Raw genomic sequence first — 14,553 nt, forward strand, 5'->3', positions numbered from 1 at the left:
TCTCTCTCTCTCTCTCTCTCTCTCTCTCTCTCTCTCTCTCTCTCTCTCTCTGATTATTGCACAGCTGCAGCTCCCATCCAGAAACTAGGCAAAAAGCTCTTGCTAAGGAGTTGCAAAAGCAAGAGTCGGCAACAACAGAGACATCATAAACAGCAGGGAACTAGTTTTGTCAGCAAAGGACCATAACATAGAGCCGCGCTTGGGACTGCATTTCTGTAGCAGGACCCAAAACTGGATATCACAGTTTTACCTTCCCTCCTGGGCTCAGGCATATGTCCACCCTTTCCCTTTCACTGGCTCATCTTACTGTGCAGCTTCAGGGTTCAAATCTGCCATCTCAAGCTCCCTGAATCGCCTTACAAGAGAGGCAGATGAGAACTGAGGCCAGCACAAGAGAAGAAACACAAATGCTGTGCTGTTGACTTGTTTATGTTGTCATAGTACCGCAGCTGCTGTGGGTTTTTTTCATCTACACAAGTAGTTCCCCTCATGTTATCACGGAAAATTAATGAAAAAAAAAAAAAGAAATTCAATTAAAAATAGTAATACAGACTGCCCACACTGACCTCTGAACTGAACTCATAGAAGCAAAAGGTCTATGGGCAGAGGGAGGAATGTGTAGGAAGAGGCAAGTTTGGAAGTGCCACATATGATAGTAAAATACAAGGAAAGAAACCAAACCGGTAATACAAAACAGAACTATTTTTTAAACTATATTTTAGTGATATTGACATAGAGTCAAGCCTTTCCTAGTTACTAGTAACCAGATGGATGCTAAAGTCAGGGCAGATATTATGACTTCCTCTTAAGTATGAGTACACGGGGCAGGAAATTCTAGTCATTATCACCTCAAATGGCTTCTGCGTTGTGCCTTTTAAAAAAGAACTCCTTCTCCACAATTCATTTACTGTTAACTTAAACTCTAAAACAAAGAAATAACAGATTTTTAGTAGATGGAACCAAAGAAGAAATGTCAGGTCTACAGTATCCCAGCTTGAACAAAAGAAGCATGTATGAAACCTGTATAAAGATATTCAGATTGCCTAAAGATTAGCCTATTTTATAAAAGTCCATTTATCTTGCTTTATTGCTTGCAATTCAGATACCAGTCATACCCTTCAAATGAAAACTTCATGTCTGCTTACATTAAACCCATATAGAGAAAGCACTGGAAGTAAACACGCTCCGGTAATTTAAAATTTACTTCAAGCATTCTAGAGATGGTGACAGACAATCCCCCAAAGTCTTTACTGGCACTAAAAAAGCCTGGTTGCAAGTGTTCTGTGGTACAACCCACTTGCATGTAGTACAGGCAGAACTCCTTGTCGACTAGCTTCAGTAGAAGCATGCACTTCTTGTCAGGGAATTTATTTTAACAGATCTTGCAAAGACTGTGTGTGTTGCTGAAATAATTACCTCTTCATCAAAACAGACCATTTAAAGGGAATGGAGAAGCAGGAAGGCTCAATCTCACATTTGACATGCAAACATGAAATGTTCTACATTTTGACACACACCCACAAAAAAAAACCCTCCCCAGCATGCACAATCATAAAAGTCTCTTTTCCATAGAAAATGATGCTTCCACGTGATGCTTAGTTCTAAATAATAATAATAATAACAAGAACAATAATCAGACTAGTTTTATAATAGCTTTATCCTTTTGCACTGAAAAGACTGAAAGATTCTATGCAGCCACGTTGCTATGGCAGGATCAGAATCATAGAAACTTGGCAGAACACCACACAGCTGGAATATGCCCTTAAGTGCATGCAGGCTGTTCAGGAAGCCTAAGCTGTCAGCAAAGGAGATGGGTTACATTATTGAAAGAGCCAGGTAGGGGTGCCGTGTGTGCTCCTGGCAGGGTCAGATGCACAAATGCAAGGCACGCTGTGGTAAATACGGAGCATTTAGTGCCTCTGTGCCTGAGTGGCGGCTTCCCCAGTGATTTCCTGATGGAGGCAATAAGGAGGTGGGAGAGTGCTGACTGAGTGTCAGTCCACTGCAAGGGAAGAAGGCTGGACGGGCACTGAAGGTAGTTTTCATGCACGGTAAGCACTGGAGTTCCTCGCCAGTCTTGATTCAAAGCCCAGGTGTGGTGCTGCCCTGGCACAGGCCCTGCCACGTGGCTTTGGGGCTATGGGTCTACATGCCCTGTTGCTGCTCCTTTTCCCATGGGATGGTCTGGCTATCCTCCATCGCCTCTGTCCTCAATACTCTTCTGTGCTTTCCCATATAATGCAGCCCCACGATGGAAAGTGAGTAACAGCATGTACCAATTTTCAGGAGGGCCTGCAAGGGCAAGGGTGTGTGCAACATAATAGAATCAAAACATAACATAAAACAACACAACATAAAACAACACAAAAGAAACATGAGTACGAGGTGGCCCAGTGATTCCATCAGGGAGCCAAACTGAATAATTGGCTAGGCATCTCTGCCGTTCCACTGTATATATTGGATAATATTTTTTAAGTGTCTGATCATTCTCAATGGATGTTGGTTCATCAGTAATGTTAAACCAGCATGTCCTGTTGGAGTCATAGCATCTGTGGTCATATCGCACTAGGAGACAGTCGATCACTAGTTGGGTTTGTAAGCATTCCTTGCCATACTGCTCCCAACTCTTAAATATTGGGCTGGGCTTAAATATGGACTGGGTCCATATTTAATTGATGGTCAATTCACTAAGCAGGACATGGAAAAGCCAAACATATTTTATGTTAGGAGCTGCCAAGAGCAAGATAATAATGAAATGTGGGGAAGAAAATAAGCCTTAAATCCTGCTCACTTCTGGATGTTAACTGCCAGACATCCAGCTAATATCACACTGAATTGCCTGCAGAGTTTAGACAGACCTACGATTAAGCAGCAACTTGGCAGTAGTGCATTTTCAAATATGCCCATGTAAAATGGAACATAAATTTAAACTCTGGTGCCCTCTGCTGCATTTTGCTCTTACAGTCCAGATCCTCAGTTGTTACAGTAAATAATTTAAGGAGATGAATCGCAGTAAACGGTTTCAGAAGTATGAATGGGAATCTTGATTACAGAAATTGATCCTCAATATGCTTCTGTTGCAAAATGTGCTTTGAATCTAGATTTAACAAACTTCTGTAAAATGTATGTTTCCAGTTTCTACACTCTTTTTCTTACATGGCATGTTTTTATGTCTCATATTTCTGTTGATGTTAATGAATGAAATATTTGCTTGAGTTTGGGAGCCAATGGCCAATAATGAACTAATAACTTATAGTAATTCATGTAAGAGACCATATTTATGATACTGTGCTAGACGAGTGGAACCATTTTGCTTTGATTTTAAATGTCCCTCTTGAATTCATTAGGCTCCACAAGTTCAGAAAGCTGGAGGATCTTCAAAATACATATGTAACTTCTGGAAAGAAAAAATAATGGTAAGCAAAAGCTTTTCGGATGACCAGTTAAAACTGCTCTGCTTGAGAGCAGGAAGAAAAAAATAATGGATCGTGGTAAAGAGACAAAAAAAAAAAGAGAGAAAGAGGAGTGTTTTCAAGATAACACTGGTGGAACACTTAAGGATGCTAAAAAGCAACTTGATTGTGAGAAGGTGAAAAGCTCTCCAAGGTTTAAAGTACTTTTTCCCAAGGGCAAAATTATCAGATGGCTGCAGAACTTGTTTTCATATGAAAAACAAGATAATATGAAAAACAAGGTGTGTTACCATTTCTTCAGGTGAGGGGAAAAAAGTGAATTTCTGCCACAGGGAATATCCAGAACTTCACCCATGAAATTAGAATTACACATGACAGAAAAGTTGTAATTAATGAAAAGGGATGTAGAAAGGGAACAATGCAAGTAAAACAGAATGTGGGGTGTGTCATTTCTCATGAATCCACAGTTGTTTCATGTCATTCAACAGACAAATACAGTAGCTATAAAGTTGGAAACCCAAATGCCTGAAAGTATACGTTGATTTGATATGCAAGTCATAAATTGGAAGGTTGTTTTTCAGAGACATTTCAGGAATGAAGTTGGCTGCTTGACTTTTTAAAAATTGGGGTAGTTATTTAAATGCTTGAATACAATCTCAGTAACCAGATTTAGCTATTTCTTTTTTTTTTAATAATTATTGTTCTTGAAAATACAGGTTAGAATCATACAGCCACTGTCCTTTGATATGTATATTAGTGAGAAGCTGCTTCCATTTGTTCAGTGATACAGTTAGAACAAAAGTTCAAAGAAAGTTCAAATTGCACAAAGGTTTTTTTTTTTTTAATCCATTCAGGAAAAGGAACATAGTTAAATAGGGAAGAACTGATGCATAGGTACATGTAAAAGATAAGTTTTCCCAAGCTACATTTGGCTACATTTGGCTATGTGTGAGATAAATCAGTGACATAAGGCCTGAAAACTGAGACTTTATGGAGCTTGTTCTCTGCCTAGGCAACTAATATCTGAAGGGCATCAAATACAAGTTCTGGAGTAGAACAACGTTCTGGAAAGCCTTAATACTTTAAATACAGAATAGCCATCAAAAATTCATTGCAAATATTAAACATGTTGATAAAAAAAAAAAAAAAAAAAAGATTATTACTCTGAAGTACTTATAAGCTAAAGAAATGGCATCAACTGCCTTCTCAACACTTTCACAGGTCAGCAGAGCTGGGAAGAAATTAAGATGTTTGACCATATAATTTTATTTTGTACTGCTGTCACACTAAATACGCAAAAATGAATTGCATTCTTTTTCAACGTCAACATTTTCTTTTCTGTTTCAGAACAAAAATAACTTGCAAATCATACAGTTGAACTGTTGAGCAAAGCTTCCCATCATGAATTCCTTACGCTTTTGGTGAATGACAGTCAGTTATGCAAACAGTACAGTGGCATGTTCAAGCCAAAATTATGTTCTATGGGGGTAAATAATAAGCTTCCTTAGGGTTGTTATAGTCTGTCCTGTAAATGTCTCGCTTAAATATGTCTAAACAAATGTATGTAATGTCTCAGATGTATATAACATATCAGAAGAAGCTACTGAGATGAGGCAACTGCATGTGATATAAATTGTACAATTTCTAAATTGTTTAAATTTGTGTGTTTTCTAAAAAATGTCCTCAGATTATTCTCTAGATTCACAAATGTATTTTACAACATTAAGGAAACAAATCTGACCAAAGATAATTTAAAAAATGCTCTCACTCTTGCAAGTCTCACCAGACTTTATAAAATAATCCCACCAATCTCTTCATGCAGATTGAGAGGGTGAGAACAGGTGGCGCCAGCACCATAAGGTGAAGGTAAATAGGCTTGGATTCTGTGTACTTGAATGAAAAATGAATTCCTCAGCAGAAGATTACTCACAGAGAATTTTGATTCCAATTAAAGCAGATTTTCCTTTTGGTTATGTATCTCTGTTCAACAGATGCACCACCTAAAATTTTCCTTCAAATGGTGATTTAGCTATCAACTTTCAACAGTGTTTGAGAAATGAGCCATCAAAGGCCCGGTTCACTTCCTAATGGATGCTTATGGATGTCTAGGTGGTGGAGTAGCGGATACTATCTCAGTTCTTACACATATATGTTCTCTTACATTGAGTATAGCAGGAAAGTACCAATATTGGTACTGTGACTTATTCTAGAGCTGTTGTTTATAAGAGGCCTCAGACAAGACTGCACCAAAGGATGTAATTTTTGCGGAGTTACTGGTACATCCTGTAATATAGACAAAGGATCCTAGGAATATAGACAAAACAGCAAAACATCATTTGAAAGGAATAAAAGGAACATTGTATCTTGAAGGAACTGGCTGAAACTTGTCAATGAGATGGACTTTGGCACCCTGAGCCAAAATGAGGCATATATGGAAGTAAGCAGCAAGAGTTTGTCAAAAAGACACGGAAAGATGACCACCAGGGGTTCCAAAAGACCACCAAAAGCCATGGAAGGGACAAAGGGAGCATGTGCGTGAGGGTGGGCCGTATTGTAGTGAGCTCCAGGAAATAGAATGGTTATGTATGATCATTCTGGGAAATCTAATGCATATGTATGTAACAGGGTGATATAAGCTTTGGCTGACACAACATATGGCATGCATGATAGGAGAAGCGATCCCCCGTGCATCTGGTGCCATAACAAAGAGAATGTTGCCTTCTTCTTCACGTTTGTGTTCAGAGGTTCATTCCTCATTTCAGTGACAGTGTGACACACCACTAGAGGGGTATCTGAGATGCTTTCAGTTTCCAGGGTTAGTTGTACTGAATTTCAGAGACCATCATTTTTTCAAGAGTTACAATTTACTATTGATAAGAAGTTTCAACGGAGCTGAAAGTGTAGCAAAGCTAGAAATAGAACTGAAATACATATATATATACACAGAAATATTAGAGCTGTACAGCTAAATTATAGATGCACTCTTGCCTTATCCTCAAGGGACTACCTTTTAGTTTTCCCCAGTTTCTCAAGCAAACAGGTATATGGCATGCAGACATTTAAGGGCCATCCTTCTGGTTTACATTTTCCACGTTTTTTCTTCACCATGCCATTGACTTCATGGTGTCCCCACTGCCAAGTGGATATTTAGCTCCACAGGCCTGCTGATTCTTGGTCCAAGTCCACACCAAATGTACATGGCTTACTCTCTTTTATATCCACTCAAACCAATGCCTGCCCAGAGTTATACCAAAGTTCTAGTGCTCTACTCAATAACAACGTGCATATCAATAGGTATAGAGTACTCAACCACCTCACTGATACACTACATCCATTAAGAGGTCATTCTGTGGGGAATTGCTCCACCATACCTAGATGCTTACGGCATGGGTCACCAGAGTCCTTTCTCTCTTGTCTGGTCTTGTCAATGATGAGGCCATTAGAGGGTGTACCTCTAGGTGACAACAACTCCATAATGTAGTGATTCTGGGCATGTTGCTCCCGAGGTTTTTGTGAGGTGCAGCCCAGAACTAATCTGTCTTTTATGGGCTGCACTACGCAGGAGGGCCACACTTGCCTGTGTGACACCTGCCACAGAACTGAAAAGAGTGTCTGTAGAGCTTGGCATAAACTAGAAGAGCAGAGAATAAAAGTGTGCTTGTCCCTGATGTAACTTGATATGGAGACACATTTCACTTACTCCCTACTAAACACATATGTGTTTATTCCATATTTTGTGGAATATTTGCATAAGATGAACTTTTACATATACACGTGTGCACAAATACACGCAAATGTGTTGTTTTCTAGTAAAAAGGATCTACGATATTCAAAGCTCGACTGTTTCACTGCTTTCAAAGGAATGTGTCACAGATGGAACAAAAGTCTCATATCTTGGCTGATTTTCCCAAGCCCGTGAGTGTTTCTGACAACACTCTTGAAAGCATAATGCTTTGCTAATGGGAAATTGTGGCTGTCTGCTATTTTCTTCCCTAAGGATGTTCCATACACTATGCCAACAGAGCTCTTTGTTGGAGGAACTCTAGGAACTGATTCTGACACCAGAAAAAAACAAAGTGGTTACTTTGCAGTTAGAGTATTTTCTTAATCTTCTTCATTAAGCAGCAGCACAGTTATACTATTAAAATGGTGATAATAGAAGAATGGGAAAAAAGTTGTTAGGCTGAAGCTTGAACAACAAAAGCTGCAGTTGCTTTCAGACAAAGATTTGTGTAACTATAGCCTGATTAACAGAAGAGGAAAAAAAAAAAAGGAAGCCATATATTTCGTTGAACAACAGTTATAAAGCAGCTGTTCCTACACAAGCAGTATCAAAGAAGTATAGCTGCACATTTGTTGATCACTTGCTTCTGTATTATGAAGGCATTCATGTATGTAGAAAATCTTTTCTGTCTACGTGTTTTATGACTATCTCTTAACTTCTTTCCTTGACAAAACACGTTGGGCACGTTTTGTGAAAAATGCATTTTTTGACTCTAGCATCCATAACTGTAGCATCTGTAAGTAAGCTCATATTTTCCTTTAGATGAATGGTCAGCACTTTGGAGAAAAAAAAATCTTCTGTTTTTCTTTCTTTCTATTGTATACGGACAATATATTTTTAAACTTTTTTTTCTCCTTAATGACTCTGTCTATTTCTGATTGGTAAATATAATAATTTTACCACACTGATTTGTTGGAGTAGATGAACAATCATCACTAATAGTCATTTTAATCCCATCTTTCTCTTTTCTCTCTATTGCAAACTGGCATATTAATAATTTTACCATGCCTGATTTTCTTTCCACTGTCATGACAAGGAACAGACAACCTTCTTGCTTTTATAATCAAATTCTTTAGAATTTTTTTAAAAAGGAATAGCCTGCCTGACATGTTTTTTCTTTGAAATCTGTGATTCATCCTCATCAAGTTTAAAAAATAGCGTATGAAATGAGTAATCCTTCTTACTGGCTGTAGTCAGGTAAATTGGAAAGCAGTAATCTTTTCTTTTGCATACCTTTCTGAAGGCATTTCATGCACACATGCATGTGCTTATTTGAAAATCTAACATGAGAAGAATAAGCACATGGAAAAACTAAGCTCTCTAATGAAGTGTGATCATGGGACTGCTCTAGGGGTAATGTTTTACTCTCTTTGTTAACTTCCCTCTTTTTTTTCCCCCCTATTCTCATAAAAGTGAATCATCTGTGAATAATCTGTGAATAATTAGTTCAAATTTTGTTCCTGTCACTGTGAATTTAAACCTATACAGATCAGGTTGTGCTGCAACAAGATTCTGGCCGATATCAATTTCCCAAGAAATGATCTATTTTGCCTTGTTCCTTGTACAATCTGTCTCATTCCTCATATTTCAAATGAAACTGAATAGCTGTTCATGTACAGTCCTCCACGAGATCAGCATATTGAAGAAGATCAAACTGGTTGTTGGAAATGCCAGAGGTATGACTAGCCAACATAAGGCTTTTAAGCAGCCCAAGTATGAATCCTGTACAAGAAAAATATCACATGGGCAGCAGTGGGACTATCCTGGCACCAGAGCTGTCAAATAATCCAAATCCTTGGCTGTACGACAAATTTAGCCATCAGGAGCTAGCTAACTTTTTGCACAATTAGCATCTTGGTTACTCATGTTTATACTTCAAGCTTGCTCTTTCATACCCTATGTAGTGGCCACTCACAGAGTTATGACCATACCTTACCTGTGCTCATGGACTGGCTTTGTGGCCTCAGGGATTAAGATTGTAGCGTGATTTCCACAAACTCAGAAAACTAGTCACAAACATTCTAAAACGGGGACTAGGACTTACTTTATGCTATGAGCGTGAAAAAGGCCTCAGAAACAGATCTAACTGTTCTTGCTTCTCTATCAATGATTTGAGTGTCTGGATACACAATTGCAGAAACAGGTGGTGCACATGGAATATAAGTTCTGCGGTGGTTTAATTTATGAGGCTGCCAATATCTGTCAGGCTTGCTGAAAGCTGGAATATTGAGAGAGAAATTCAAGGCTTTAATTGAGAGACCAAAGAAAGCCCAGTTACTACTTTCCTTTTCCTCCCATTTTATTTTTTCTTTCTTTTTTTTTTAAACCTACCTTTGTCAAAAAATAATAGTGAATAATCTGAATTAAGCCAAAACATGACTTTAAGTCATTTTTTTAGTCTTCCTTATCTTTCTTATAAAACAAATATTTAATATCAAGCTCTGTTTGAACGAAGTTTCACAGTACAGGAAAACCTATTTATCCCCATAGTAAGAGAAGCCTATTCTGACCTCTACACTTCAGAAGCAGCAGAATAGTGATGGCAGAAGTTCCCCAGGATGAGATATTAGTCAAAGATTATCCCAGCATTAGCATTCTCTAGAAGATAATTGTTAAGTTGCTGAAAATTAACAAAATTAATATTTAACATAGTGGCCCCTTTGGCAATATCTCTTAAAGGTCTGAGACAAAACCTTTGAAAACAATACAGGAATAATAGGAGCAAAATCCAAATACACAGTGGAAGTCTTCATAGTTTAAAGACATACATTTTCATTTGTTTCAGAATCTTGCAGCTACCTGCAATGTCAAAGAAATGATTTTAAAAATAGCTTCCTCAGAAAAATCAAACTATGATTAAAACTAATTTAAAGTTTCTAAGTACCTCCAATGACAAACCTTTTCAAAACTTTAATCAGCACTAAAAATGATTAGTCAAAAGTGAGTTGAACTAGGTAATTTTAAGAGATTCCTTCCAACCTCAGTGATTCTTTGGTTCAGTGATAACAGCTAAAATTTAAAGATACTACAGAAAGCACATTCTGTGTTTGGAAAGCATTTGGACAACATCTTCAGCACATGATTTTCCAAATGCTGAGACCTTGACAAATTTGAAAAAGATGTCAGAAACTCAGCCAATAGTAGAGGTCTGCACTGGGCAATGGATTGCTGTACACAGATCCTAGATGTAGTGCAGACTGGAATCAGTGATCTGACATGGGCAGAACAACACCATTTGGAATATCAGCTATGGAAAACTGTTATCTGCTCATATTTAACTCACACATTCAAATGATTCCTCTCTTGCTGGTATCCTCCCAAAGAGGCAAGAGGTATCCTCCCCAAAGTCTGGGGAGTTTCCCCCTGGCTGTGCTACCTGTAATCAGTTCTGTGGGGCTCTAGTTGCAGAAACATTTTTTTGTTTGTTTGTTTTTCTTTTTTTTTATATCCTATAAGGCAATCAGGTTGGTCAAAAATGATTTGGCGTGGGTAAATTTGCACCGACACCTTCTTGTCCTTCATGAATTTTGAAATGGATTACAGACATTGCACTCCATGAACATTCCAGGGAGTCATATGTGATTGACCAGTTTATAGTTCCCAGTGTTGTCTTTCTCTTTCTTTTAAAAAAGTATGTAGTGTTACCTTTTTTTTTTTTTTTTCCTAATTATCAGGAACAGATGGAAACTGACTACTATGATGTTGTATAGCTGACAGACAGCAGCCTTGAAGTCCCTTTCTTACAGTGGCATTGGATATATCACATCTGGCCCCATGGATTAGGCTAATGCCATCCATGGGTTTAAACAGGACCCATTTCATTATTCTGCACTGCTAACTGACTCCCTTTTCCAAAACCATAGTATAGCATGCCTAACTCTCCTGCATTAGACTATCTTGTCTCCTGTACTCATCAATAGATCCAAAATTTTCCTCATTTGTTGTTTTTAGGTGTCTGGGTTTGCTTGTGAATTCTAACAATTCTAAATTCTAAATTCTAACAACAACTATTTCTTACTACACTATGTCCCTCACTATTCTCGGCTCCAGTTGCTCCTTGATCTTCCAGATTTTCTACCTAACTGCCTGTGCAATGCTATTGTACTCCTGCTGTCTATCCTTTTTCCACCTCCTAGGCATACACAACTTGTTGAGTCTTTTGCTGAAATTTCTGGTCTTCTAGTGAAGTGAGAGTTTGTTTATGAGCCCTCAGTACATTCTCTTTCAAAACAGCCCACTCTACTGGGTAACTTTGCTGTTCACTGTAGTTTCCCAGGAGATTCTGCCTAGCAGCCCTAATAAGTCTAGAGTTCTAACTCAGCTGCTTATCTTCTCAGCCTTCCTCTGGAGCCTGAACTCATACATGTCATAATTCCAAAGAAATAGGATAACATCAGGGGTAACATTACTTACACTAGTTTTGCTGGTAGACCTTTCTTTATGGATTTGCACTATTCTTAAAGCTGAAGGTTTTTTTTTTTTTGAGAGAGAGAGATTTTCATATAAACACATTCTAATCCTTGAAATCAATGGCTTTAATAGGCCATGGAGGGTTCAAACTGTATTTTTCTTTGCCCACTAAGGTGAATCTGTCCTTGTATCAGCACTAAATTTCATCTTCATTGTGCAGATCACTGTTATGTCGTCTTCAGGTGAACTGCCAGGGCCTGAACCACAGGCCCAAGTCAGGGTTGACTTACAGCTAAATATGGTTCTGCTTTTGCAGAAGTACACAGAACTGGCCGGTAAATTGCTTCTGCTAATCTGCACGTAGACTCATAAAACTGTAGCTCTTGTAGGTTCTCAGGCAAGTATTTTTGATCTTGAAGGGAACTTTCCCATCCGAAGCGGGGGCTCTGGCTAGGTCCCGGCGCCGGATGATAAGGAAAGTAGGACATACCAGATATCACTGCTAACAAAGAAAAGCAAGTTTTACTGATTAGGTTATATGAAAGCTGGACTCTCTTACAGCAACTTTGGAGATATCACTTATAGGTGGACGCATCACCTATGACCTCCCAATTGCTAGGAAGGCTCCAAATCCTTGCTGAAACAGGGGCTCCCCAGCGACTGTGGATCTGGATGGTAGTAACGTATTTAGGCAATTGGTGATATATCCTTTTCTTAATCACTATTCTCTTTCTCATATAGTAATGGCTAAGTGCATTACCTTGCTTACTTGTCCCTAGTTAAAACATGACAAATAGTAAGCTTATTGTTTCATTAAATGCATCATTTCATTTCTGTATTATTTGACATTAAGAGTAAACATGACCATTCCTTCCCTTGGTGTCTGGTTATTTCTGCCGCCCTCCGTCAATTGGCAAAACATCAGGGCATCAATGTAAGACTTATTAAAGGCAATGGAAAATGTTCTGTTCACCTGAACAGATTTTTGGTAAGATCCTACTCCGTTAACATACTTAATATTTCAGAAGAATTAAATTATAGCCCTAGTCTCCCAGGAATAGCTATGTTCCCTACAAAGTCTATCAGGAACATATATTCCACTTACTGATACATAAAAGTAAGCTATGACAGATTTTACATACAAAATCTTACTTTTGGAATAAAACAGTTTTAACTATAAGATTGTCCATGGATACTTGCTATAGATTGAAACCTGTTCAACAGATTTTGGCATTTCTGTCATCATTAATCTTACAAAGAATGTCATAGTTAGAGCACTGTAAATTACAGTCTTCATTTTTCCTCCTCACTGACATGAGTGAAATTTTTGCACCTATACATATCCCAGCCCGCAGATGATAGGTTCAGTCTGAATGGCAGTTCTGATTTCCTGCTTGAATTCTCTTGAAGAGGCTTATAAAGCCTAGTTAAAAATTACCAAAGGTAAATTAATTCTAAGCAGCAAGACAAAAGATTACGTGGGCCACCATTAATTCACTGAATAGCTCAGTCCTCCTTCACCCTTCTGTTTCTCTCCTACATTTTTCTCTCTTTAATCTTGTTAAAATACCAAGAAGAAAATTATACCAGTTGAATATCTTTTCCTGCAGAGTATAGACCTGGCAAGGATTCATATCACTTGGTCCTGAAATATGTATGGAGAAGACCAGGAGTAGTTTGAAGGGAAGATTCTATGAAAACAGGTATTGAAATGCTGTCTGGATCATGTTGACCTTTGCTAACCTCATATTTTTTCACTGTCATTTCAAAATGCCTAACTCATTTCCAGTTCATTTTTGAACTACTGTTTTGTTTCCAAGATCTGTGTGTGCCTTGAAGGAGGCAGGTGAATGACAGGAACGGGTGCGCTATTCTGGCCCCCTTTACGAAAACTTTCAGTATGACTCAGTTTCTGTGGGTGATCCAGTTGATCTCATATATGAAATTCTTTCACAGATCCTACAATCTCTTTCCACCCTTCAACCTTACTTGACCTCCTCAATAACCCTTCTGTCTCCTCTATCTCCTTCAGGGAGAAAATTTTTATTTCCCTGAAGATTTCCTTCAATTGGGATGGCCTTCAATGGTTTCACTGACTTACCCCTCTTTTCTAAGATGGAAATATAGACAGTCTCTGCACTTCTATCAGTCACTCCAGAGACTGCAGCCCAAGAAGAGCTTCCCTATCAAACGCTGATAGTCTGTTTATTCCACTGGACATTCTCAACAGATGGGCAGAGTGTGAGCAATGTTGTTTCACGGTATGAAGACAGTCTCTCCAAGTAAAGATTTCTTAGTCATGGAGGCAAACTCAGCAAGATATTTGCTGGAGCTGAGTGTATGGCATGTACTTCCAGAATCTGGAATGCTACCAGCAAACCCTCAGCAATTGGCAGCTGTATGCTGATACAATTGCTAAAAAAATGCAAACCTCATGAAAATGGCTTGAATAGCTGAGTGGCAAATCAGATGTTTTGCACGGTGTTATGCAAGTCTATCTCCCACATCCCACACAATTCCATGTCCAAAGCTCTGTTTTTTTGAGAATAGTTCAAGTTCCAACACTTGGTCAGTAACAGCACAATGAGAGTTATTCATCAGATATAGCAATGCACTAAATATTCCTGAGCCTCTGCTGAACTTAGTAAAAGATAAATCCTTCCCCTTCAGCATGATTCTGACAAGCTGGGCCCCACACAAGGAGAATATTCCAGTCACAGAGTCTGGCTGATACACCAGACCCTACAGTCCAGAAAGACTGGCAGTACTGCTATCAATTTTACTGGACAAAGTATTGAGCCAATTTTTGCAATATTTGGCTGTCCTCCAATGACAAGTAGCTTTTCTTTCATAAGATCTCAGTGTTAGTTCAATGCAATTCAGTCTTCAGGCAGGTGTAATTTTAATCAAAGCTTCATCAACCTTATTATATATCCTAGGTGTTGG

This window comes from Nothoprocta perdicaria, unplaced genomic scaffold (genome assembly GCF_003342845.1).
Source record: "Nothoprocta perdicaria isolate Ctin4 unplaced genomic scaffold, notPer1 scaffold_68, whole genome shotgun sequence".
Classification (NCBI taxonomy): Eukaryota; Metazoa; Chordata; class Aves; order Tinamiformes; family Tinamidae; genus Nothoprocta; species Nothoprocta perdicaria.